This window comes from Macaca thibetana, unplaced genomic scaffold, assembly GCF_024542745.1.
Source record: "Macaca thibetana thibetana isolate TM-01 unplaced genomic scaffold, ASM2454274v1 unplaced_scaffolds165, whole genome shotgun sequence".
NCBI lineage: Eukaryota > Metazoa > Chordata > Mammalia > Primates > Cercopithecidae > Macaca > Macaca thibetana.
The window spans coordinates 40089-67667 of record NW_026088954.1 but is presented as its reverse complement, the minus strand read 5'-3'; the positions used below and the strand labels follow the sequence as shown (position 1 = coordinate 67667).

The window sequence follows — 27579 nt, the reverse complement described above, 5'->3', positions numbered from 1 at the left end:
AAGTTCTGGGCCTCATATTTTTCCCTAAGGGAAGTTAGGAACTGAGTTTCTCTTCAGGGGAACGTCTTTGCAGCGTCTGTTGTTAGAATGTTCTCCAGGTGTGGAATACCCGGGGCCGTGTGTGTTTGGGAACATCCGTGTCCTGAGCCAATTCAGTGGGGAATGGAGAGAGGCCTCCCTCCTGTCAGCTTGGCCTCTGTTTCCGGCTTGCGAGTTGTGAGGGTTGGCGGCTGCTGGTATCCCGGGGAGAGGGAAACACTGGGTGGCGTGGGATGGGAACGTTCGCTCTGACAAGGTCAGTGGGAAAGCGTCTAAGCAAACGTCGCTGTTGTCCGGGCTCCTCGGGGTCGAGCTTGTTTTGTGGTGTTGAGGGAAAAAGCTACCCTTGTTCCTGTTCCTCACCATTTGAATGGTGTCCAGGGCTTGTTCCGCCGGAGAGGTGATGCGCGTGAATGGGGGTCAGGTCGCAGGCTCCGAGGTTATTTGGAATCTGTCAACGGACTTCCTAAACACACCGGTGCTTGGTAAAGAGATGTTCCTGATTGGCTAAAACATCTCAACAGGACGTGATAGCTGGTGGTGGTTTAAAGACTACCACAATTTTCCTGTTACTTTTTAAATGCCTGTTGAATAGGGGAGGATTCACATAGTTTTCTTTTCCCGTCTGCGTACTTGATACTTTGTTTGTTTGTGTTTTTATGTGGGTGTGCAGTTAACAGGATTTCGAAGCAGTCTCAGCCCTGGGGAGACTTCAGGGCAGCCTCAGTCAGCGCTGAAGGGGGAGGCAGGGATTTGGGGGCTACCTCCTCCACAGGACGCGGACACCAAGGGCCAGAGGTCAGCAATCTCAGTGAGGTGACACAGACGGGCACACCCAGCACCCTGGCCCCTGTGCCTCTCCTTCACGTTTGTCTCTGCTCCAAGCTGCTCTCCTGGGTCATCACGGGTGATCTCTAGGCGCGCGTGCTTGGTTCTTGCAGAAGTGGTGTCTGGCTGTGGTCAGTGGGGGCTCTCGGGACTTCCATGTTTTTGGCTCCCGTCAATATTGGGCAGTGTGGTGTATGTTTGTTTTGGAGTGGTAGATCCGGGTGGATTTTGGCTTTGCCAACTCATTTAATACGTGTTTCTCCTGTTTCTGTATCGGGTGTTCTCTGGTTAGAAAGGGGGATGACGGTGGTGGAACGGCTTCTGGCTGTTGAGCCCCTGCTGAGAGCTGTTTGGCGTGCACAGATCCGTTTCGGCACAATCTCTATGAGCAGCCCTGGGCAGTGCAGAAAGCGAGGCCCAGGTGAGGCTGTCGGACACAGGAGCGCCCTGACCTGTGTGCTTTCAGCCTCTGAGCCGCCCCTCTCCTGACTGCTTACCAAGCTGTATCGATACTGAAATCTGAGCATTGAAAAGTCACCAGGGGAATGCCATTTCCAGGGATCTTACTGTGAACCTTCTGTTAAAGGTTCCATGTCGAATAATGAATTGCCTTTGAATGCAGGTACCAAACAGGCTCCCTGGGATAACTCATTCCATAGACACTTTTTAAAATAATGTTCCCAACTAGCTATCCTTTACATTCTTTCTACTTAAGAGGTGCTCTGCTCTCCTGTGCGCTTTAGTGATATGCCGTGTTTGCTTTGCGTGCACTTGGGTTTTCAGAAGAAAACCGTGTTTGCAGGTACACTTGGAGTACAACATTCTTCTTCCTATTAGTGTAGATGCTCCATGAGAGGAGATATGCTCATGCATTTCTGTGTGTTTTGTGGGGAATAAAAGTAGTCGCCGGCTCTAGCAAACCTAGAAGATGCCCAAAAGGTGATACACGTGAAAATACGCGGCCACTGCCATAAATCGCCTTGTATTATGTGTGGCAAAGTGCTGTGTGTGTGCTGTCTATGGAGTAAATGAGTCTTCCCTCTTTTCCCAAGAGGTAACAGTTGAATAGACTTCAGAAGTTGTCTTATTTGCAAATGGTACCCTCCTTCCATTGTTTTGAGACGTCGTCATAGGAACTCACACATGGAATTGTTTTCTCAGTTAGAACCTCCAGGTTTTGTCATAGTCCCTTTGTGTCATTACAGCGTCTGGTTCCACTTTATTTAAAGCAGGAAGAGGCCAGCCACGTGGCCTCGCTGGTGCTTCCCAAGCACAGGGTGTCATAAGGGGCGTGAGCACTTGGTTGGGAGACGTGCTGTTCTTCCTGATAGAAACCCTATGGTGCCATTCGCTAGTCCCCTGCGGTGTTTCTTCCACCCTAAATGCAGCCAGTTTCTGTTGGTTTTTAGTTGGTTTGTATTTTCCGAGACAGGGTCTTGCTCTGTCACCCAGGCTGGCATGCGGTGGCGTGATCCCTGGCTCAGGCGATCCTCCCACCTCAGTCACCCGAGCAGCTGGGACCTCGGGCGCGCACCAGCATGCCTGGCTAATTTTCTTTTCTCTGTTGCAGGGATGGGGTCTTGTTGTGTTGCCCAGGTGTGGCTCTGTTTTCTGTTGAGTGTACAGTGGGTTTTTATGGGGAACCTCTGTATTTGGGTCGGGGGTGTGGCATCCTGGTCAGGAAATGGCCCTCAGGCTTCCTTCCTGCCCAGCAGGGTCACGAGTGGTGTCTCCACCTGGGCTGGTGTGTGTGCTGGCCAGTAGGGCTTAGTCCTGGACTGCAGACTGGTACTGGTCCATGGTCTGTTAGGAACCGGGGTCATAGCCGGAGGTGAGTGGCGGGCGAAGTAGGCATGACCGCCTGAGCTCTGCCTCCTCTTGGATCAGCGGCAGCATTTAGATTCTCCTAGGCGCTGGGACCCTCTCGTAAGCCGCGTGTTCTCCTAGGCGCTGGGACCCTATTGTAAACGGCATGTGAGGGATCTCGGAGGTGCTCCTTATGAGGATCCAATGCCTGACCTGAGGTGGAACAGTTGCATTTCAAAACCACCCCTCAGAAAAATGGTCTTCCACGATACCCATCCCTGGTGCCAAGAAGGCCTGGGGTCCTTCACCATCTGGAGGGATGTACCGTGTCAGACTCACTGTGGTCGACGGGCTGAAGGCCAGGTTTCGTGAGGTCACGTGTCGGCTTGTAGGACTTTCTCTGGCAGAGGTGCGAGTGACTTCTGTTCACCGTGAGAGGCTCATGTCGGGGGCTTCATGGCCTGGGGGATGGCAGCCTGTTTGAACTGATCGAGCAATCTCACGCTACCCGTACTTTCTGAAACACCCGTGAGTGACTTTTCACACGTTCTTTGAAGCGGCGTCCTGCCCGTGCTCCTTGGTAATGAGCGAATGCTTTGGTTGACCCCTCATCCCCTTTCTTTGGGGTGTGTTCCGGTCTCGGTTCTCACGCGTTCTGCTTCTACGGGAATTTCTGAAGCTGCTGAGTGTAGAAAGCACTGAGGAGGCTGTGCTCCCACCCCCGTGAGCCTTCCAGGCATCGTCCTCTCCCCTCAGCGAGGCGATGTCCATGGCACACCGAGGAGGCTGTGCTCCTGTCCCCCGTAAGCCTTCCAGGCGTCGTCGTCCTCCCCTCCAGGGGGACAGGAGGAACCTTTCAAACCCTTCTTAAACTTGTTTCCATGTCTTTGTTTTAACAACTTTCTTTGCATCTTCTCCCTTATCCAGAAGTGAGGGTGAACGCTGAGTTATTCACAGGAGTCAAGAAACCACACACAGCCCAAAGTGACCTTTGTTTCCCCGAAATGATTTGTGTGTGTTCACCTTAAAATGCAGCTCAGTAAAACCAGGTGTGTTTTGAGGAATGACTTTAAATTACCCTGGTAAAAATGTGACAGTTAAATTTCATCCAGTCTCTGCAGGTGTCCACAACCCCCTTCCGTGGTTGCGTGTGAGTTTATGTGACTTGGTTTTTTTTTTTTTTTTTTTTTTTTTTTTTTTTTTTTTTAATTTTTGAAGAAAGAAAATCTGTTGTTGCTGAGGACTTCAGAGGGTGTGCTGGGATTGTGTGGGGCGGACATCGGGGGCTTCAGTGTGTGGCCGCCTTGAAAGACGTTCAATTCAGGCTGAGCGTCCCTACTCCAAAATGCTCTGAAAGCTGAAACATTCCGAGCTCTCCCTCATGACACTGGCAGGAAATGCTCTTCGGAGCACTTTGGATTTCAGGCTGGGGATGCTCAACCCGAGGCAGCCTGGGCTCGCTGGACTGGTTTTTGTAGGAGCCACAGAAGGGAAGGAGGGTCAAAGTGGCCACGCCTGGCTCCTGAGAAGGGCGGAGCAGAGGGAGGTGGGCGCGGAGGGCAGCAGCGGAGTCCCCAGCGTCCGGGGCTCCTGTCCCTGGTGGAGTTGAGAGCCTCCTCTAGTGGTGGCCTCTGCCCTGTCAGCAGCCACTGAGGCCTGGAGAAGGGAGCCTGGGAGCTGGGGGCTGAGGGAGGAGGAAGGACAGGCCTGCTTCTGGAGAGAGCTGGCGTCAGCCTGTGCTAGCCTCGTGTGCTACTCCTGCGTCCGGGGTGCACGGCCGTGCCTCGTGGCGCAGCGGTTCCCGGGGTGCGCAGCAGCACTCTTGTCTGCAGTAACGGCTTTGTCTCCAACCCTTGGAGGCAAGTTACCTTTTCCCCCCTCCCCCCCAGTGAAAAGAGGTAGAGAAATCTTACAGAAATGCATTTGCTGGAATGTCTATTTTCCGATAAATCTGCAAGTATCTCCTAGTGAGTCTCGTGTGTAGAGTAAGGACAGTTCATGCATATCTTAAAGCAGGTACATCGAGCAACGCAGAGCATCCCGGTGCTAGGATGGAGTTTCCCACTAACTCTGGGAGTGGAATCTGTAGAGCCTCGGGTGCTTGCACCATGAGGTTAGCGAGGGTGCAGGTGCACCCACAGCCCTGCCTGTGCCGCGTCCCTCCTGCTATAGAGCGTCTGCCGGGGCCTGCGTGGGTCGCCTGAGCGTTGCTGTTCCCTTTTTCACATGAGCCTTTTTATCGAACACTAGGATAAACTTGGCCTCACATCCTTTGTGGGGAGAGAGAAAAGTATATCTGGGACGTCTTTAATTACATGTTGGAAAATAGATTTGGGCAAAATATTTCTGCATATGCGTGCTCGGTGGGCGTGGGGTTCCCTGCCGCACCCTGAGGCACGTTCGCACGCACGTTGTGATTTAATCTTGGCTCTATGGCAACAAAACTGTAGAAGTTGGCTATGACTTACTTTCTCAAATCTAGAAATAAACGTACAATTGGAATCATCATCTATTGGACTTCTTTGTAAAACCTGATGTGAGCTATCATTTTTGCTTGGTGTATGTTAACAGTTTCAAACTGAAATTTCACAATGAGGAATTGTGACCATTTTGTTTTCGTATCAACATATTGCTTCGCCAAGTTTCTTCTCACTAATAGTTATCCTTTCTCTGAATGCGGCGTCATTGTTATAGAATTAAGGAAAAGGTTGGTTGGGCACGCTGGCTTATGCCTGTAATCGCAGCACTTTGTGAGGCCAAGGCAGGAGGATCACTTGAGGCCAAGGAGTTCAAGACCAGCCTGGACAACATAGCAAGACACCCATCTCTCTAACAAGAGAAAAATTAGCTGAGTATGGTGGTGCGTGCCTGTGGTCCCTGCTACTCTGGGGTCCGAGGTGGGAAGAACACTTAAGGCTACGGTGAGCTGTGATTGCTCCACTGTACTCCAGTCTTGGTGTGACAGAGCCAAGACCCTGTCTCAGAAAGAAAAATGTTAAAAAAAAAAAAAAAAAAAAAAAAAAAAAAAAAGAAAAACCCAGAAATGTCATTTTCTTCTTTAATCATCCCAAAAGAGAAATCGGTTTTTTCTAAGCGTGTAAAGGGTAACTGATATAAGATTCTTTCCTTGCATTGTTTCTCCTTTTCAAATATTTACAGTATTCTGTCCACATCGTCTCTCATCATCTCGTTACAAAGGTGTCTTCGAGGTTAGTGGTGGTTCTGTGTTGCACCTTGGAGAACAGCCGGCATGAAACCTCTTACCACCACCGTGCGCATTGTAGTCCCAATTAAAATCCTCTCCAGAGACGCCTGTGCTGCTGCTCATGAAAGCAGAACTTTGGTTGTGCTAAAATGTGCATTCAGCGCATGGTTTTAAGTTCATATCTGAGATGATGCTGTAGAATTCATTAATCATATGGGATCAGTAATGATGGCAGGTAATTCTGGCTGATGTCACTTAGAGGATATTTTTCACTTCAAGTTACAACTTCCTTCGTGATAGTCATTTTGGGATTCATTTAAATATGTGCTTTATTTCACAGCTCAGATTTTCATTAGACATTTCATAACATAGGATTTTGAAAGCAGATTTGGCAAAATCTTTCTAGCAAAATGTCTGACGTCAGAAGGAACAGCACTCAGAATTACTGGTAACTGTGGTCCATTTTAAGGCTGATGATAGAAGTCACTTGAACGGTCAGGGCTGCTTTGTGAGGCGGATGGGGTTTTTGAACCCTGACCCTCCTGACACGCCAGCCCCCTGGCCCTGGCCCTGGCCCTGGCCTGGCCTCCTCCCTCTCCTCTCCTCTCCTCTCCTCTCTGGGAGATGAGAAGGTGCCAGCATCCACCTCACAGGCCATCGTGAGAACCCGGGACTCAGGGTTTGTGTTCCTCTTGCAGGTGGCGCCGCAGATGTGGGGGCCTGACGATATATACACACTGCAGGCTGCCAGTGTCGGGGTAATCCAGTTTTCGTCAAAAGGTGGGATTTGCTTTGCTCCCCTGCGGACCAGGTGCGGTGCTGCTGTTGCAGCAGGTGTGTGGATCCTCTTGGGTGGTCCTCAGGTGGACAAGGAGTCACCGATTCCGATTCCCAGGGTTAGATGTGAGCGGGGACCATGGACCTCATGTGTTCAGAGGGGAGAAGTAGTAACAAAGCTTCCCTTGTAATTCCAGGACCGTCTATCCCAGGAATGCCAAACCCCACTGGCTTTCACCCGACGCTGTCGTAGGTGACGCCGTATGGAAATGAGGACCCATGTGCCGCATACCTGAGCCCCCAGTACCCGTCTCCCTCGAGGGCCGTGGCCGAGCCCTCCTGATTTCGCTGGGTTGCCAGCCTGGGGATCTGTAAGCCCAGCGACGCCTGCGGTCTCGGCCCCCCTCCCCGTGGGGACAGGAGGTGGCTTCCGGAGGCTGGTGATGAATGCCTGAATGAAGCCGACTTGTGACTGCAGTTCTGTCTAAGGGCCTCCCCGGGTGTTAGATGTCAGTAAATGACACCTGTGTGTGTGGATCTCATGTGATGAGAGAAAGAGTGGGGGAAACCAAAGCTTGTGGAGTCTGCAGGTTCTGGACTTGGGGATGTGTGCACCTGTGTACTTGGTGAGGGGTGTGAGGTCTGGAATGAGTGTGCACGTGTGTCACGTTTGTGCGTGTGTGGTGAGTGTATTTAGCAGGTGTGTGTGGAGTGAGCATGTTCATGCGTGTGTCGTGTATATTGGAGGGTGTGTGGAGTGTGTACACGCATCACATTTGGTGAGTGTATTTGAGGGTGTGTATGGAGTGCATAGATGCGTTTGCGTGTATAGTATCGGGTGAAGGAAGGGGTGGCATGTGTGGAGTAAGCATGCACACGTGTGTGCTGTGTGTGGGGTTTCTGCCTGGTCCTCCCCTGAGCCTGCTCCTGGGCCCTGCTGTCCTGGCAGCTTTACAGTTTGGTGTGTCTTTGATTCCGGAAGATTCTGGAACCCGACTCTGAAGCTGTGATCGCAAACTTGCAGCCCTTGGAGGACGCTGGCCCGTGGAGCCGGCACGAGGATCTCTGGGCTGGCCTCTCCCTGGGCTGGGCTGGGCTGGGCTGGGCTGGGCTGGGCTGGGCTCCTCTGTCCACAGCAGAGCGTGTCCGATGATTGAGCTGTGCGGGTCTGTGGCTCCCCAGCCTCGAGTCAGCCCTCGGTTCTGGTCCCGCCTCTGTTTTTCTTGCTGAGGGGCTCCGGGAAGTGGTGCCTGGGATGACGTTTTCACCCTGGGGTTGCTTCGCCTGCTGCCCAGGTGCTGGCTGCCTGAGCCCTGCTGCCGTCCTGGGTGGACGGGGCTGGCGCGCGGGGACATCCCTGAGCACCTGCGGGAAGGCAGGTTTAGGAAGTGCCAGAGGTGAGTGGCTTCCTCCCAGACTTGATATTCTGGAAAGTTCTGGGCCTCATATTTTTCCCTAAGGGAAGTTAGGAACTGAGTTTCTCTTCAGGGGAACGTCTTTGCAGCGTCTGTTGTTAGAATGTTCTCCAGGTGTGGAATACCCGGGGCCGTGTGTGTTTGGGAACATCCGTGTCCTGAGCCAATTCAGTGGGGAATGGAGAGAGGCCTCCCTCCTGTCAGCTTGGCCTCTGTTTCCGGCTTGCGAGTTGTGAGGGTTGGCGGCTGCTGGTATCCCGGGGAGAGGGAAACACTGGGTGGCGTGGGATGGGAACGTTCGCTCTGACAAGGTCAGTGGGAAAGCGTCTAAGCAAACGTCGCTGTTGTCCGGGCTCCTCGGGGTCGAGCTTGTTTTGTGGTGTTGAGGGAAAAAGCTACCCTTGTTCCTGTTCCTCACCATTTGAATGGTGTCCAGGGCTTGTTCCGCCGGAGAGGTGATGCGCGTGAATGGGGGTCAGGTCGCAGGCTCCGAGGTTATTTGGAATCTGTCAACGGACTTCCTAAACACACCGGTGCTTGGTAAAGAGATGTTCCTGATTGGCTAAAACATCTCAACAGGACGTGATAGCTGGTGGTGGTTTAAAGACTACCACAATTTTCCTGTTACTTTTTAAATGCCTGTTGAATAGGGGAGGATTCACATAGTTTTCTTTTCCCGTCTGCGTACTTGATACTTTGTTTGTTTGTGTTTTTATGTGGGTGTGCAGTTAACAGGATTTCGAAGCAGTCTCAGCCCTGGGGAGACTTCAGGGCAGCCTCAGTCAGCGCTGAAGGGGGAGGCAGGGATTTGGGGGCTACCTCCTCCACAGGACGCGGACACCAAGGGCCAGAGGTCAGCAATCTCAGTGAGGTGACACAGACGGGCACACCCAGCACCCTGGCCCCTGTGCCTCTCCTTCACGTTTGTCTCTGCTCCAAGCTGCTCTCCTGGGTCATCACGGGTGATCTCTAGGCGCGTGCTTGGTTCTTGCAGAAGTGGTGTCTGGCTGTGGTCAGTGGGGGCTCTCGGGACTTCCATGTTTTTGGCTCCCGTCAATATTGGGCAGTGTGGTGTATGTTTGTTTTGGAGTGGTAGATCCGGGTGGATTTTGGCTTTGCCAACTCATTTAATACGTGTTTCTCCTGTTTCTGTATCGGGTGTTCTCTGGTTAGAAAGGGGGATGACGGTGGTGGAACGGCTTCTGGCTGTTGAGCCCCTGCTGAGAGCTGTTTGGCGTGCACAGATCCGTTTCGGCACAATCTCTATGAGCAGCCCTGGGCAGTGCAGAAAGCGAGGCCCAGGTGAGGCTGTCGGACACAGGAGCGCCCTGACCTGTGTGCTTTCAGCCTCTGAGCCGCCCCTCTCCTGACTGCTTACCAAGCTGTATCGATACTGAAATCTGAGCATTGAAAAGTCACCAGGGGAATGCCATTCCAGGGATCTTACTGTGAACCTTCTGTTAAAGGTTCCATGTCGAATAATGAATTGCCTTTGAATGCAGGTACCAAACAGGCTCCCTGGGATAACTCATTCCATAGACACTTTTTAAAATAATGTTCCCAACTAGCTATCCTTTACATTCTTTCTACTTAAGAGGTGCTCTGCTCTCCTGTGCGCTTTAGTGATATGCCGTGTTTGCTTTGCGTGCACTTGGGTTTTCAGAAGAAAACCGTGTTTGCAGGTACACTTGGAGTACAACATTCTTCTTCCTATTAGTGTAGATGCTCCATGAGAGGAGATATGCTCATGCATTTCTGTGTGTTTTGTGGGGAATAAAAGTAGTCGCCGGCTCTAGCAAACCTAGAAGATGCCCAAAAGGTGATACACGTGAAAATACGCGGCCACTGCCATAAATCGCCTTGTATTATGTGTGGCAAAGTGCTGTGTGTGTGCTGTCTATGGAGTAAATGAGTCTTCCCTCTTTTCCCAAGAGGTAACAGTTGAATAGACTTCAGAAGTTGTCTTATTTGCAAATGGTACCCTCCTTCCATTGTTTTGAGACGTCGTCATAGGAACTCACACATGGAATTGTTTTCTCAGTTAGAACCTCCAGGTTTTGTCATAGTCCCTTTGTGTCATTACAGCGTCTGGTTCCACTTTATTTAAAGCAGGAAGAGGCCAGCCACGTGGCCTCGCTGGTGCTTCCCAAGCACAGGGTGTCATAAGGGGCGTGAGCACTTGGTTGGGAGACGTGCTGTTCTTCCTGATAGAAACCCTATGGTGCCATTCGCTAGTCCCCTGCGGTGTTTCTTCCACCCTAAATGCAGCCAGTTTCTGTTGGTTTTTAGTTGGTTTGTATTTTCCGAGACAGGGTCTTGCTCTGTCACCCAGGCTGGCATGCGGTGGCGTGATCCCTGGCTCAGGCGATCCTCCCACCTCAGTCACCCGAGCAGCTGGGACCTCGGGCGCGCACCAGCATGCCTGGCTAATTTCTTTTCTCTGTTGCAGGGATGGGGTCTTGTTGTGTTGCCCAGGTGTGGCTCTGTTTTCTGTTGAGTGTACAGTGGGTTTTTATGGGGAACCTCTGTATTTGGGTCGGGGGTGTGGCATCCTGGTCAGGAAATGGCCCTCAGGCTTCCTTCCTGCCCAGCAGGGTCACGAGTGGTGTCTCCACCTGGGCTGGTGTGTGTGCTGGCCAGTAGGGCTTAGTCCTGGACTGCAGACTGGTACTGGTCCATGGTCTGTTAGGAACCGGGGTCATAGCCGGAGGTGAGTGGCGGGCGAAGTAGGCATGACCGCCTGAGCTCTGCCTCCTCTTGGATCAGCGGCAGCATTTAGATTCTCCTAGGCGCTGGGACCCTATTGTAAACGGCATGTGAGGGATCTCGGAGGTGCTCCTTATGAGGATCCAATGCCTGACCTGAGGTGGAACAGTTGCATTTCAAAACCACCCCTCAGAAAAATGGTCTTCCACGATACCCATCCCTGGTGCCAAGAAGGCCTGGGGTCCTTCACCATCTGGAGGGATGTACCGTGTCAGACTCACTGTGGTCGACGGGCTGAAGGCCAGGTTTCGTGAGGTCACGTGTCGGCTTGTAGGACTTTCTCTGGCAGAGGTGCGAGTGACTTCTGTTCACCGTGAGAGGCTCATGTCGGGGGCTTCATGGCCTGGGGGATGGCAGCCTGTTTGAACTGATCGAGCAATCTCACGCTACCCGTACTTTCTGAAACACCCGTGAGTGACTTTTCACACGTTCTTTGAAGCGGCGTCCTGCCCGTGCTCCTTGGTAATGAGCGAATGCTTTGGTTGACCCCTCATCCCCTTTCTTTGGGGTGTGTTCCGGTCTCGGTTCTCACGCGTTCTGCTTCTACGGGAATTTCTGAAGCTGCTGAGTGTAGAAAGCACTGAGGAGGCTGTGCTCCCACCCCCGTGAGCCTTCCAGGCATCGTCCTCTCCCCTCAGCGAGGCGATGTCCATGGCACACCGAGGAGGCTGTGCTCCTGTCCCCCGTAAGCCTTCCAGGCGTCGTCGTCCTCCCCTCCAGGGGGACAGGAGGAACCTTTCAAACCCTTCTTAAACTTGTTTCCATGTCTTTGTTTTAACAACTTTCTTTGCATCTTCTCCCTTATCCAGAAGTGAGGGTGAACGCTGAGTTATTCACAGGAGTCAAGAAACCACACACAGCCCAAAGTGACCTTTGTTTCCCCGAAATGATTTGTGTGTGTTCACCTTAAAATGCAGCTCAGTAAAACCAGGTGTGTTTTGAGGAATGACTTTAAATTACCCTGGTAAAAATGTGACAGTTAAATTTCATCCAGTCTCTGCAGGTGTCCACAACCCCCTTCCGTGGTTGCGTGTGAGTTTATGTGACTTGGTTTTTTTTTTTTTTTTTTTTTTTTTTTTTTTTTTTGAAGAAAGAAAATCTGTTGTTGCTGAGGACTTCAGAGGGTGTGCTGGGATTGTGTGGGGCGGACATCGGGGCTTCAGTGTGTGGCCGCCTTGAAAGACGTTCAAATTCAGGCTGAGCGTCCCTACTCCAAAATGCTCTGAAAGCTGAAACATTCCGAGCTCTCCCTCATGACACTGGCAGGAAATGCTCTTCGGAGCACTTTGGATTTCAGGCTGGGGATGCTCAACCCGAGGCAGCCTGGGCTCGCTGGACTGGTTTTTGTAGGAGCCACAGAAGGGAAGGAGGGTCAAAGTGGCCACGCCTGGCTCCTGAGAAGGGCGGAGCAGAGGGAGGTGGGCGCGGAGGGCAGCAGCGGAGTCCCCAGCGTCCGGGGCTCCTGTCCCTGGTGGAGTTGAGAGCCTCCTCTAGTGGTGGCCTCTGCCCTGTCAGCAGCCACTGAGGCCTGGAGAAGGGAGCCTGGGAGCTGGGGGCTGAGGGAGGAGGAAGGACAGGCCTGCTTCTGGAGAGAGCTGGCGTCAGCCTGTGCTAGCCTCGTGTGCTACTCCTGCGTCCGGGGTGCACGGCCGTGCCCTCGTGGCGCAGCGGTTCCCGGGGTGCGCAGCACTCTTGTCTGCAGTAACGGCTTTGTCTCCAACCCTTGGAGGCAAGTTACCTTTTCCCCCCTCCCCCCCAGTGAAAAGAGGTAGAGAAATCTTACAGAAATGCATTTGCTGGAATGTCTATTTTCCGATAAATCTGCAAGTATCTCCTAGTGAGTCTCGTGTGTAGAGTAAGGACAGTTCATGCATATCTTAAAGCAGGTACATCGAGCAACGCAGAGCATCCCGGTGCTAGGATGGAGTTTCCCACTAACTCTGGGAGTGGAATCTGTAGAGCCTCGGGTGCTTGCACCATGAGGTTAGCGAGGGTGCAGGTGCACCCACAGCCCTGCCTGTGCCGCGTCCCTCCTGCTATAGAGCGTCTGCCGGGGCCTGCGTGGGTCGCCTGAGCGTTGCTGTTCCCTTTTTCACATGAGCCTTTTTATCGAACACTAGGATAAACTTGGCCTCACATCCTTTGTGGGGAGAGAGAAAAGTATATCTGGGACGTCTTTAATTACATGTTGGAAAATAGATTTGGGCAAAATATTTCTGCATATGCGTGCTCGGTGGGCGTGGGGTTCCCTGCCGCACCCTGAGGCACGTTCGCACGCACGTTGTGATTTAATCTTGGCTCTATGGCAACAAAACTGTAGAAGTTGGCTATGACTTACTTTCTCAAATCTAGAAATAAACGTACAATTGGAATCATCATCTATTGGACTTCTTTGTAAAACCTGATGTGAGCTATCATTTTTGCTTGGTGTATGTTAACAGTTTCAAACTGAAATTTCACAATGAGGAATTGTGACCATTTTGTTTTCGTATCAACATATTGCTTCGCCAAGTTTCTTCTCACTAATAGTTATCCTTTCTCTGAATGCGGCGTCATTGTTATAGAATTAAGGAAAAGGTTGGTTGGGCACGCTGGCTTATGCCTGTAATCGCAGCACTTTGTGAGGCCAAGGCAGGAGGATCACTTGAGGCCAAGGAGTTCAAGACCAGCCTGGACAACAGAGCAAGACACCCCATCTCTCTAACAAGAGAAAAATTAGCTGAGTATGGTGGTGCGTGCCTGTGGTCCCTGCTACTCTGGGGTCCGAGGTGGGAAGAACACTTAAGGCTACGGTGAGCTGTGATTGCTCCACTGTACTCCAGTCTTGGTGTGACAGAGCCAAGACCCTGTCTCAGAAAGAAAAATGTTAAAAAAAAAAAAAAAAAAAAAAAAAAAAAAGAAAAAAAAAAACCCAGAAATGTCATTTTCTTCTTTAATCATCCCAAAAGAGAAATCGGTTTTTTCTAAGCGTGTAAAGGGTAACTGATATAAGATTCTTTCCTTGCATTGTTTCTCCTTTTCAAATATTTACAGTATTCTGTCCACATCGTCTCTCATCATCTCGTTACAAAGGTGTCTTCGAGGTTAGTGGTGGTTCTGTGTTGCACCTTGGAGAACAGCCGGCATGAAACCTCTTACCACCACCGTGCGCATTGTAGTCCCAATTAAAATCCTCTCCAGAGACGCCTGTGCTGCTCATGAAAGCAGAACTTTGGTTGTGCTAAAATGTGCATTCAGCGCATGGTTTTAAGTTCATATCTGAGATGATGCTGTAGAATTCATTAATCATATGGGATCAGTAATGATGGCAGGTAATTCTGGCTGATGTCACTTAGAGGATATTTTTCACTTCAAGTTACAACTTCCTTCGTGATAGTCATTTTGGGATTCATTTAAATATGTGCTTTATTTCACAGCTCAGATTTTCATTAGACATTTCATAACATAGGATTTTGAAAGCAGATTTGGCAAAATCTTTCTAGCAAAATGTCTGACGTCAGAAGGAACAGCACTCAGAATTACTGGTAACTGTGGTCCATTTTAAGGCTGATGATAGAAGTCACTTGAACGGTCAGGGCTGCTTTGTGAGGCGGATGGGGTTTTTGAACCCTGACCCTCCTGACACGCCAGCCCTGGCCCTGGCCCTGGCCCTGGCCCTGGCCTTCTCTCCTCTCCTCTCCTCTCCTCTCCTCTCCACTGGGAGATGAGAAGGTGCCAGCATCCACCTCACAGGCCATCGTGAGAACCCGGGACTCAGGGTTTGTGTTCCTCTTGCAGGTGGCGCCGCAGATGTGGGGGCCTGACGATATATACACACTGCAGGCTGCCAGTGTCGGGGTAATCCAGTTTTCGTCAAAAGGTGGGATTTGCTTTGCTCCCCTGCGGACCAGGTGCGGTGCTGCTGTTGCAGCAGGTGTGTGGATCCTCTTGGGTGGTCCTCAGGTGGACAAGGAGTCACCGATTCCGATTCCCAGGGTTAGATGTGAGCGGGGACCATGGACCTCATGTGTTCAGAGGGGAGAAGTAGTAACAAAGCTTCCCTTGTAATTCCAGGACCGTCTATCCCAGGAATGCCAAACCCCACTGGCTTTCACCCGACGCTGTCGTAGGTGACGCCGTATGGAAATGAGGACCCATGTGCCGCATACCTGAGCCCCCAGTACCCGTCTCTCCCTCGAGGGCCGTGGCCGAGCCCTCCTGATTTCGCTGGGTTGCCAGCCTGGGGATCTGTAAGCCCAGCGACGCCTGCGGTCTCGGCCCCCCTCCCCGTGGGGACAGGAGGTGGCTTCCGGAGGCTGGTGATGAATGCCTGAATGAAGCCGACTTGTGACTGCAGTTCTGTCTAAGGGCCTCCCCGGGTGTTAGATGTCAGTAAATGACACCTGTGTGTGTGGATCTCATGTGATGAGAGAAAGAGTGGGGGAAACCAAAGCTTGTGGAGTCTGCAGGTTCTGGACTTGGGGATGTGTGCACCTGTGTACTTGGTGAGGGGTGTGAGGTCTGGAATGAGTGTGCACGTGTGTCACGTTTGTGCGTGTGTGGTGAGTGTATTTAGCAGGTGTGTGTGGAGTGAGCATGTTCATGCGTGTGTCGTGTATATTGGAGGGTGTGTGGAGTGTGTACACGCATCACATTTGGTGAGTGTATTTGAGGGTGTGTATGGAGTGCATAGATGCGTTTGCGTGTATAGTATCGGGTGAAGGGGTGGCATGTGTGGAGTAAGCATGCACACGTGTGTGCTGTGTGTGGGGTTTCTGCCTGGTCCTCCCCTGAGCCTGCTCCTGGGCCCTGCTGTCCTGGCAGCTTTACAGTTTGGTGTGTCTTTGATTCCGGAAGATTCTGGAACCCGACTCTGAAGCTGTGATCGCAAACTTGCAGCCCTTGGAGGACGCTGGCCCGTGGAGCCGGCACGAGGATCTCTGGGCTGGCCTCTCCCTGGGCTGGGCTGGGCTGGGCTGGGCTGGGCTGGGCTCTCCTCTGTCCACAGCAGAGCGTGTCCGATGATTGAGCTGTGCGGGTCTGTGGCTCCCCAGCCTCGAGTCAGCCCTCGGTTCTGGTCCCGCCTCTGTTTTTCTTGCTGAGGGGCTCCGGGAAGTGGTGCCTGGGATGACGTTTTCACCCTGGGGTTGCTTCGCCTGCTGCCCAGGTGCTGGCTGCCTGAGCCCCTGCTGCCGTCCTGGGTGGACGGGGCTGGCGCGGGGACATCCCTGAGCACCTGCGGGAAGGCAGGTTTAGGAAGTGCCAGAGGTGAGTGGCTTCCTCCCAGACTTGATATTCTGGAAAGTTCTGGGCCTCATATTTTTCCCTAAGGGAAGTTAGGAACTGAGTTTCTCTTCAGGGGAACGTCTTTGCAGCGTCTGTTGTTAGAATGTTCTCCAGGTGTGGAATACCCGGGGCCGTGTGTGTTTGGGAACATCCGTGTCCTGAGCCAATTCAGTGGGGAATGGAGAGAGGCCTCCCTCCTGTCAGCTTGGCCTCTGTTTCCGGCTTGCGAGTTGTGAGGGTTGGCGGCTGCTGGTATCCCGGGGAGAGGGAAACACTGGGTGGCGTGGGATGGGAACGTTCGCTCTGACAAGGTCAGTGGGAAAGCGTCTAAGCAAACGTCGCTGTTGTCCGGGCTCCTCGGGGTCGAGCTTGTTTTGTGGTGTTGAGGGAAAAAGCTACCCTTGTTCCTGTTCCTCACCATTTGAATGGTGTCCAGGGCTTGTTCCGCCGGAGAGGTGATGCGCGTGAATGGGGGTCAGGTCGCAGGCTCCGAGGTTATTTGGAATCTGTCAACGGACTTCCTAAACACACCGGTGCTTGGTAAAGAGATGTTCCTGATTGGCTAAAACATCTCAACAGGACGTGATAGCTGGTGGTGGTTTAAAGACTACCACAATTTTCCTGTTACTTTTTAAATGCCTGTTGAATAGGGGAGGATTCACATAGTTTTCTTTTCCCGTCTGCGTACTTGATACTTTGTTTGTTTGTGTTTTTATGTGGGTGTGCAGTTAACAGGATTTCGAAGCAGTCTCAGCCCTGGGGAGACTTCAGGGCAGCCTCAGTCAGCGCTGAAGGGGGAGGCAGGGATTTGGGGGCTACCTCCTCCACAGGACGCGGACACCAAGGGCCAGAGGTCAGCAATCTCAGTGAGGTGACACAGACGGGCACACCCAGCACCCTGGCCCCTGTGCCTCTCCTTCACGTTTGTCTCTGCTCCAAGCTGCTCTCCTGGGTCATCACGGGTGATCTCTAGGCGCGTGCTTGGTTCTTGCAGAAGTGGTGTCTGGCTGTGGTCAGTGGGGGCTCTCGGGACTTCCATGTTTTTGGCTCCCGTCAATATTGGGCAGTGTGGTGTATGTTTGTTTTGGAGTGGTAGATCCGGGTGGATTTTGGCTTTGCCAACTCATTTAATACGTGTTTCTCCTGTTTCTGTATCGGGTGTTCTCTGGTTAGAAAGGGGGATGACGGTGGTGGAACGGCTTCTGGCTGTTGAGCCCCTGCTGAGAGCTGTTTGGCGTGCACAGATCCGTTTCGGCACAATCTCTATGAGCAGCCCTGGGCAGTGCAGAAAGCGAGGCCCAGGTGAGGCTGTCGGACACAGGAGCGCCCTGACCTGTGTGCTTTCAGCCTCTGAGCCGCCCCTCTCCTGACTGCTTACCAAGCTGTATCGATACTGAAATCTGAGCATTGAAAAGTCACCAGGGGAATGCCATTTCCAGGGATCTTACTGTGAACCTTCTGTTAAAGGTTCCATGTCGAATAATGAATTGCCTTTGAATGCAGGTACCAAACAGGCTCCCTGGGATAACTCATTCCATAGACACTTTTTAAAATAATGTTCCCAACTAGCTATCCTTTACATTCTTTCTACTTAAGAGGTGCTCTGCTCTCCTGTGCGCTTTAGTGATATGCCGTGTTTGCTTTGCGTGCACTTGGGTTTTCAGAAGAAAACCGTGTTTGCAGGTACACTTGGAGTACAACATTCTTCTTCCTATTAGTGTAGATGCTCCATGAGAGGAGATATGCTCATGCATTTCTGTGTGTTTTGTGGGGAATAAAAGTAGTCGCCGGCTCTAGCAAACCTAGAAGATGCCCAAAAGGTGATACACGTGAAAATACGCGGCCACTGCCATAAATCGCCTTGTATTATGTGTGGCAAAGTGCTGTGTGTGTGCTGTCTATGGAGTAAATGAGTCTTCCCTCTTTTCCCAAGAGGTAACAGTTGAATAGACTTCAGAAGTTGTCTTATTTGCAAATGGTACCCTCCTTCCATTGTTTTGAGACGTCGTCATAGGAACTCACACATGGAATTGTTTTCTCAGTTAGAACCTCCAGGTTTTGTCATAGTCCCTTTGTGTCATTACAGCGTCTGGTTCCACTTTATTTAAAGCAGGAAGAGGCCAGCCACGTGGCCTCGCTGGTGCTTCCCAAGCACAGGGTGTCATAAGGGGCGTGAGCACTTGGTTGGGAGACGTGCTGTTCTTCCTGATAGAAACCCTATGGTGCCATTCGCTAGTCCCCTGCGGTGTTTCTTCCACCCTAAATGCAGCCAGTTTCTGTTGGTTTTTAGTTGGTTTGTATTTTCCGAGACAGGGTCTTGCTCTGTCACCCAGGCTGGCATGCGGTGGCGTGATCCCTGGCTCAGGCGATCCTCCCACCTCAGTCACCCGAGCAGCTGGGACTCGGGCGCGCACCAGCATGCCTGGCTAATTTTCTTTTCTCTGTTGCAGGGATGGGGTCTTGTTGTGTTGCCCAGGTGTGGCTCTGTTTTCTGTTGAGTGTACAGTGGGTTTTTATGGGGAACCTCTGTATTTGGGTCGGGGGTGTGGCATCCTGGTCAGGAAATGGCCCTCAGGCTTCCTTCCTGCCCAGCAGGGTCACGAGTGGTGTCTCCACCTGGGCTGGTGTGTGTGCTGGCCAGTAGGGCTTAGTCCTGGACTGCAGACTGGTACTGGTCCATGGTCTGTTAGGAACCGGGGTCATAGCCGGAGGTGAGTGGCGGGCGAAGTAGGCATGACCGCCTGAGCTCTGCCTCCTCTTGGATCAGCGGCAGCATTTAGATTCTCCTAGGCGCTGGGACCCTATTGTAAACGGCATGTGAGGGATCTCGGAGGTGCTCCTTATGAGGATCCAATGCCTGACCTGAGGTGGAACAGTTGCATTTCAAAACCACCCCTCAGAAAAATGGTCTTCCACGATACCCATCCCTGGTGCCAAGAAGGCCTGGGGTCCTTCACCATCTGGAGGGATGTACCGTGTCAGACTCACTGTGGTCGACGGGCTGAAGGCCAGGTTTCGTGAGGTCACGTGTCGGCTTGTAGGACTTTCTCTGGCAGAGGTGCGAGTGACTTCTGTTCACCGTGAGAGGCTCATGTCGGGGGCTTCATGGCCTGGGGGATGGCAGCCTGTTTGAACTGATCGAGCAATCTCACGCTACCCGTACTTTCTGAAACACCCGTGAGTGACTTTTCACACGTTCTTTGAAGCGGCGTCCTGCCCGTGCTCCTTGGTAATGAGCGAATGCTTTGGTTGACCCCTCATCCCCTTTCTTTGGGGTGTGTTCCGGTCTCGGTTCTCACGCGTTCTGCTTCTACGGGAATTTCTGAAGCTGCTGAGTGTAGAAAGCACTGAGGAGGCTGTGCTCCCACCCCCGTGAGCCTTCCAGGCATCGTCCTCTCTCCCCTCAGCGAGGCGATGTCCATGGCACACCGAGGAGGCTGTGCTCCTGTCCCCCGTAAGCCTTCCAGGCGTCGTCGTCCTCCCCTCCAGGGGGACAGGAGGAACCTTTCAAACCCTTCTTAAACTTGTTTCCATGTCTTTGTTTTAACAACTTTCTTTGCATCTTCTCCCTTATCCAGAAGTGAGGGTGAACGCTGAGTTATTCACAGGAGTCAAGAAACCACACACAGCCCAAAGTGACCTTTGTTTCCCCGAAATGATTTGTGTGTGTTCACCTTAAAATGCAGCTCAGTAAAACCAGGTGTGTTTTGAGGAATGACTTTAAATTACCCTGGTAAAAATGTGACAGTTAAATTTCATCCAGTCTCTGCAGGTGTCCACAACCCCCTTCCGTGGTTGCGTGTGAGTTTATGTGACTTGGTTTTTTTTTTTTTTTTTTTTTTTTTTTTTTTTTGAAGAAAGAAAATCTGTTGTTGCTGAGGACTTCAGAGGGTGTGCTGGGATTGTGTGGGGCGGACATCGGGGGCTTCAGTGTGTGGCCGCCTTGAAAGACGTTCAAATTCAGGCTGAGCGTCCCTACTCCAAAATGCTCTGAAAGCTGAAACATTCCGAGCTCTCCCTCATGACACTGGCAGGAAATGCTCTTCGGAGCACTTTGGATTTCAGGCTGGGGATGCTCAACCCGAGGCAGCCTGGGCTCGCTGGACTGGTTTTTGTAGGAGCCACAGAAGGGAAGGAGGGTCAAAGTGGCCACGCCTGGCTCCTGAGAAGGGCGGAGCAGAGGGAGGTGGGCGCGGAGGGCAGCAGCGGAGTCCCCAGCGTCCGGGGCTCCTGTCCCTGGTGGAGTTGAGAGCCTCCTCTAGTGGTGGCCTCTGCCCTGTCAGCAGCCACTGAGGCCTGGAGAAGGGAGCCTGGGAGCTGGGGGCTGAGGGAGGAGGAAGGACAGGCCTGCTTCTGGAGAGAGCTGGCGTCAGCCTGTGCTAGCCTCGTGTGCTACTCCTGCGTCCGGGGTGCACGGCCGTGCCTCGTGGCGCAGCGGTTCCCGGGGTGCGCAGCACTCTTGTCTGCAGTAACGGCTTTGTCTCCAACCCTTGGAGGCAAGTTACCTTTTCCCCCCTCCCCCCCAGTGAAAAGAGGTAGAGAAATCTTACAGAAATGCATTTGCTGGAATGTCTATTTTCCGATAAATCTGCAAGTATCTCCTAGTGAGTCTCGTGTGTAGAGTAAGGACAGTTCATGCATATCTTAAAGCAGGTACATCGAGCAACGCAGAGCATCCCGGTGCTAGGATGGAGTTTCCCACTAACTCTGGGAGTGGAATCTGTAGAGCCTCGGGTGCTTGCACCATGAGGTTAGCGAGGGTGCAGGTGCACCCACAGCCCTGCCTGTGCCGCGTCCCTCCTGCTATAGAGCGTCTGCCGGGGCCTGCGTGGGTCGCCTGAGCGTTGCTGTTCCCTTTTTCACATGAGCCTTTTTATCGAACACTAGGATAAAACTTGGCCTCACATCCTTTGTGGGGAGAGAGAAAAGTATATCTGGGACGTCTTTAATTACATGTTGGAAAATAGATTTGGGCAAAATATTTCTGCATATGCGTGCTCGGTGGGCGTGGGGTTCCCTGCCGCACCCTGAGGCACGTTCGCACGCACGTTGTGATTTAATCTTGGCTCTATGGCAACAAAACTGTAGAAGTTGGCTATGACTTACTTTCTCAAATCTAGAAATAAACGTACAATTGGAATCATCATCTATTGGACTTCTTTGTAAAACCTGATGTGAGCTATCATTTTTGCTTGGTGTATGTTAACAGTTTCAAACTGAAATTTCACAATGAGGAATTGTGACCATTTTGTTTTCGTATCAACATATTGCTTCGCCAAGTTTCTTCTCACTAATAGTTATCCTTTCTCTGAATGCGGCGTCATTGTTATAGAATTAAGGAAAAGGTTGGTTGGGCACGCTGGCTTATGCCTGTAATCGCAGCACTTTGTGAGGCCAAGGCAGGAGGATCACTTGAGGCCAAGGAGTTCAAGACCAGCCTGGACAACAGAGCAAGACACCCCATCTCTCTAACAAGAGAAAAATTAGCTGAGTATGGTGGTGCGTGCCTGTGGTCCCTGCTACTCTGGGGTCCGAGGTGGGAAGAACACTTAAGGCTACGGTGAGCTGTGATTGCTCCACTGTACTCCAGTCTTGGTGTGACAGAGCCAAGACCCTGTCTCAGAAAGAAAAATGTTAAAAAAAAAAAAAAAAAAAAAAAAAAAAAGAAGAAAAACCCAGAAATGTCATTTTCTTCTTTAATCATCCCAAAAGAGAAATCGGTTTTTTCTAAGCGTGTAAAGGGTAACTGATATAAGATTCTTTCCTTGCATTGTTTCTCCTTTTCAAATATTTACAGTATTCTGTCCACATCGTCTCTCATCATCTCGTTACAAAGGTGTCTTCGAGGTTAGTGGTGGTTCTGTGTTGCACCTTGGAGAACAGCCGGCATGAAACCTCTTACCACCACCGTGCGCATTGTAGTCCCAATTAAAATCCTCTCCAGAGACGCCTGTGCTGCTCATGAAAGCAGAACTTTGGTTGTGCTAAAATGTGCATTCAGCGCATGGTTTTAAGTTCATATCTGAGATGATGCTGTAGAATTCATTAATCATATGGGATCAGTAATGATGGCAGGTAATTCTGGCTGATGTCACTTAGAGGATATTTTTCACTTCAAGTTACAACTTCCTTCGTGATAGTCATTTTGGGATTCATTTAAATATGTGCTTTATTTCACAGCTCAGATTTTCATTAGACATTTCATAACATAGGATTTTGAAAGCAGATTTGGCAAAATCTTTCTAGCAAAATGTCTGACGTCAGAAGGAACAGCACTCAGAATTACTGGTAACTGTGGTCCATTTTAAGGCTGATGATAGAAGTCACTTGAACGGTCAGGGCTGCTTTGTGAGGCGGATGGGGTTTTTGAACCCTGACCCTCCTGACACGCCAGCCCTGGCCCTGGCCCTGGCCCTGGCCCTGGCCTCCTCTCCTCTCCTCTCCTCTCCACTGGGAGATGAGAAGGTGCCAGCATCCACCTCACAGGCCATCGTGAGAACCCGGGACTCAGGGTTTGTGTTCCTCTTGCAGGTGGCGCCGCAGATGTGGGGGCCTGACGATATATACACACTGCAGGCTGCCAGTGTCGGGGTAATCCAGTTTTCGTCAAAAGGTGGGATTTGCTTTGCTCCCCTGCGGACCAGGTGCGGTGCTGCTGTTGCAGCAGGTGTGTGGATCCTCTTGGGTGGTCCTCAGGTGGACAAGGAGTCACCGATTCCGATTCCCAGGGTTAGATGTGAGCGGGGACCATGGACCTCATGTGTTCAGAGGGGAGAAGTAGTAACAAAGCTTCCCTTGTAATTCCAGGACCGTCTATCCCAGGAATGCCAAACCCCACTGGCTTTCACCCCCGACGCTGTCGTAGGTGACGCCGTATGGAAATGAGGACCCATGTGCCGCATACCTGAGCCCCCAGTACCCGTCTCCCTCGAGGGCCGTGGCCGAGCCCTCCTGATTTCGCTGGGTTGCCAGCCTGGGGATCTGTAAGCCCAGCGACGCCTGCGGTCTCGGCCCCCCTCCCCGTGGGGACAGGAGGTGGCTTCCGGAGGCTGGTGATGAATGCCTGAATGAAGCCGACTTGTGACTGCAGTTCTGTCTAAGGGCCTCCCCGGGTGTTAGATGTCAGTAAATGACACCTGTGTGTGTGGATCTCATGTGATGAGAGAAAGAGTGGGGGAAACCAAAGCTTGTGGAGTCTGCAGGTTCTGGACTTGGGGATGTGTGCACCTGTGTACTTGGTGAGGGGTGTGAGGTCTGGAATGAGTGTGCACGTGTGTCACGTTTGTGCGTGTGTGGTGAGTGTATTTAGCAGGTGTGTGTGGAGTGAGCATGTTCATGCGTGTGTCGTGTATATTGGAGGGTGTGTGGAGTGTGTACACGCATCACATTTTTTTGGTGAGTGTATTTGAGGGTGTGTATGGAGTGCATAGATGCGTTTGCGTGTATAGTATCGGGTGAAGGGGTGGCATGTGTGGAGTAAGCATGCACACGTGTGTGCTGTGTGTGGGGTTTCTGCCTGGTCCTCCCCTGAGCCTGCTCCTGGGCCCTGCTGTCCTGGCAGCTTTACAGTTTGGTGTGTCTTTGATTCCGGAAGATTCTGGAACCCGACTCTGAAGCTGTGATCGCAAACTTGCAGCCCTTGGAGGACGCTGGCCCGTGGAGCCGGCACGAGGATCTCTGGGCTGGCCTCTCCCTGGGCTGGGCTGGGCTGGGCTGGGCTGGGCTGGGCTGGGCTCCTCTGTCCACAGCAGAGCGTGTCCGATGATTGAGCTGTGCGGGTCTGTGGCTCCCCAGCCTCGAGTCAGCCCTCGGTTCTGGTCCCGCCTCTGTTTTTCTTGCTGAGGGGCTCCGGGAAGTGGTGCCTGGGATGACGTTTTCACCCTGGGGTTGCTTCGCCTGCTGCCCAGGTGCTGGCTGCCTGAGCCCTGCTGCCGTCCTGGGTGGACGGGGCTGGCGCGGGGACATCCCTGAGCACCTGCGGGAAGGCAGGTTTAGGAAGTGCCAGAGGTGAGTGGCTTCCTCCCAGACTTGATATTCTGGAAAGTTCTGGGCCTCATATTTTTCCCTAAGGGAAGTTAGGAACTGAGTTTCTCTTCAGGGGAACGTCTTTGCAGCGTCTGTTGTTAGAATGTTCTCCAGGTGTGGAATACCCGGGGCCGTGTGTGTTTGGGAACATCCGTGTCCTGAGCCAATTCAGTGGGGAATGGAGAGAGGCCTCCCTCCTGTCAGCTTGGCCTCTGTTTCCGGCTTGCGAGTTGTGAGGGTTGGCGGCTGCTGGTATCCCGGGGAGAGGGAAACGCTGGGTGGCGTGGGATGGGAACGTTCGCTCTGACAAGGTCAGTGGGAAAGCGTCTAAGCAAACGTCGCTGTTGTCCGGGCTCCTCGGGGTCGAGCTTGTTTTGTGGTGTTGAGGGAAAAAGCTACCCTTGTTCCTGTTCCTCACCATTTGAATGGTGTCCAGGGCTTGTTCCGCCGGAGAGGTGATGCGCGTGAATGGGGGTCAGGTCGCAGGCTCCGAGGTTATTTGGAATCTGTCAACGGACTTCCTAAACACACCGGTGCTTGGTAAAGAGATGTTCCTGATTGGCTAAAACATCTCAACAGGACGTGATAGCTGGTGGTGGTTTAAAGACTACCACAATTTTCCTGTTACTTTTTAAATGCCTGTTGAATAGGGGAGGATTCACATAGTTTTCTTTTCCCGTCTGCGTACTTGATACTTTGTTTGTTTGTGTTTTTATGTGGGTGTGCAGTTAACAGGATTTCGAAGCAGTCTCAGCCCTGGGGAGACTTCAGGGCAGCCTCAGTCAGCGCTGAAGGGGGAGGCAGGGATTTGGGGGCTACCTCCTCCACAGGACGCGGACACCAAGGGCCAGAGGTCAGCAATCTCAGTGAGGTGACACAGACGGGCACACCCAGCACCCTGGCCCCTGTGCCTCTCCTTCACGTTTGTCTCTGCTCCAAGCTGCTCTCCTGGGTCATCACGGGTGATCTCTAGGCGCGTGCTTGGTTCTTGCAGAAGTGGTGTCTGGCTGTGGTCAGTGGGGGCTCTCGGGACTTCCATGTTTTTGGCTCCCGTCAATATTGGGCAGTGTGGTGTATGTTTGTTTTGGAGTGGTAGATCCGGGTGGATTTTGGCTTTGCCAACTCATTTAATACGTGTTTCTCCTGTTTCTGTATCGGGTGTTCTCTGGTTAGAAAGGGGGATGACGGTGGTGGAACGGCTTCTGGCTGTTGAGCCCCTGCTGAGAGCTGTTTGGCGTGCACAGATCCGTTTCGGCACAATCTCTATGAGCAGCCCTGGGCAGTGCAGAAAGCGAGGCCCAGGTGAGGCTGTCGGACACAGGAGCGCCCTGACCTGTGTGCTTTCAGCCTCTGAGCCGCCCCTCTCCTGACTGCTTACCAAGCTGTATCGATACTGAAATCTGAGCATTGAAAAGTCACCAGGGGAATGCCATTTCCAGGGATCTTACTGTGAACCTTCTGTTAAAGGTTCCATGTCGAATAATGAATTGCCTTTGAATGCAGGTACCAAACAGGCTCCCTGGGATAACTCATTCCATAGACACTTTTTAAAATAATGTTCCCAACTAGCTATCCTTTACATTCTTTCTACTTAAGAGGTGCTCTGCTCTCCTGTGCGCTTTAGTGATATGCCGTGTTTGCTTTGCGTGCACTTGGGTTTTCAGAAGAAAACCGTGTTTGCAGGTACACTTGGAGTACAACATTCTTCTTCCTATTAGTGTAGATGCTCCATGAGAGGAGATATGCTCATGCATTTCTGTGTGTTTTGTGGGGAATAAAAGTAGTCGCCGGCTCTAGCAAACCTAGAAGATGCCCAAAAGGTGATACACGTGAAAATACGCGGCCACTGCCATAAATCGCCTTGTATTATGTGTGGCAAAGTGCTGTGTGTGTGCTGTCTATGGAGTAAATGAGTCTTCCCTCTTTTCCCAAGAGGTAACAGTTGAATAGACTTCAGAAGTTGTCTTATTTGCAAATGGTACCCTCCTTCCATTGTTTTGAGACGTCGTCATAGGAACTCACACATGGAATTGTTTTCTCAGTTAGAACCTCCAGGTTTTGTCATAGTCCCTTTGTGTCATTACAGCGTCTGGTTCCACTTTATTTAAAGCAGGAAGAGGCCAGCCACGTGGCCTCGCTGGTGCTTCCCAAGCACAGGGTGTCATAAGGGGCGTGAGCACTTGGTTGGGAGACGTGCTGTTCTTCCTGATAGAAACCCTATGGTGCCATTCGCTAGTCCCCTGCGGTGTTTCTTCCACCCTAAATGCAGCCAGTTTCTGTTGGTTTTTAGTTGGTTTGTATTTTCCGAGACAGGGTCTTGCTCTGTCACCCAGGCTGGCATGCGGTGGCGTGATCCCTGGCTCAGGCGATCCTCCCACCTCAGTCACCCGAGCAGCTGGGACCTCGGGCGCGCACCAGCATGCCTGGCTAATTTTCTTTTCTCTGTTGCAGGGATGGGGTCTTGTTGTGTTGCCCAGGTGTGGCTCTGTTTTCTGTTGAGTGTACAGTGGGTTTTTATGGGGAACCTCTGTATTTGGGTCGGGGGTGTGGCATCCTGGTCAGGAAATGGCCCTCAGGCTTCCTTCCTGCCCAGCAGGGTCACGAGTGGTGTCTCCACCTGGGCTGGTGTGTGTGCTGGCCAGTAGGGCTTAGTCCTGGACTGCAGACTGGTACTGGTCCATGGTCTGTTAGGAACCGGGGTCATAGCCGGAGGTGAGTGGCGGGCGAAGTAGGCATGACCGCCTGAGCTCTGCCTCCTCTTGGATCAGCGGCAGCATTTAGATTCTCCTAGGCGCTGGGACCCTATGTTCTCCTAGGCGCTGGACCCTATTGTAAACGGCATGTGAGGGATCTCGGAGGTGCTCCTTATGAGGATCCAATGCCTGACCTGAGGTGGAACAGTTGCATTTCAAAACCACCCCTCAGAAAAATGGTCTTCCACGATACCCATCCCTGGTGCCAAGAAGGCCTGGGGTCCTTCACCATCTGGAGGGATGTACCGTGTCAGACTCACTGTGGTCGACGGGCTGAAGGCCAGGTTTCGTGAGGTCACGTGTCGGCTTGTAGGACTTTCTCTGGCAGAGGTGCGAGTGACTTCTGTTCACCGTGAGAGGCTCATGTCGGGGGCTTCATGGCCTGGGGGATGGCAGCCTGTTTGAACTGATCGAGCAATCTCACGCTACCCGTACTTTCTGAAACACCCGTGAGTGACTTTTCACACGTTCTTTGAAGCGGCGTCCTGCCCGTGCTCCTTGGTAATGAGCGAATGCTTTGGTTGACCCCTCATCCCCTTTCTTTGGGGTGTGTTCCGGTCTCGGTTCTCACGCGTTCTGCTTCTACGGGAATTTCTGAAGCTGCTGAGTGTAGAAAGCACTGAGGAGGCTGTGCTCCCACCCCCGTGAGCCTTCCAGGCATCGTCCTCTCCCCTCAGCGAGGCGATGTCCATGGCACACC

The 27579-nt window shown here is 52.1% G+C and overlaps 1 long non-coding RNA gene across 2 annotated transcripts; it reads left to right on the top strand.

The window, feature by feature from the left end:
- Positions 1-965: 965 nt before the first annotated feature.
- LOC126947354 (uncharacterized) lies at positions 966-27579 on the top strand. 2 transcript variants are annotated; one of them, XR_007723034.1, is made up of 4 exons: positions 966-3461; positions 11422-11506; positions 19454-19540; positions 27504-27579. It is a non-coding gene; the product is annotated as an uncharacterized LOC126947354 (long non-coding RNA). The 2 variants fall into 2 exon arrangements; XR_007723033.1 differs by lacking the exon at positions 27504-27579 and having other exon boundaries at positions 19454-19940.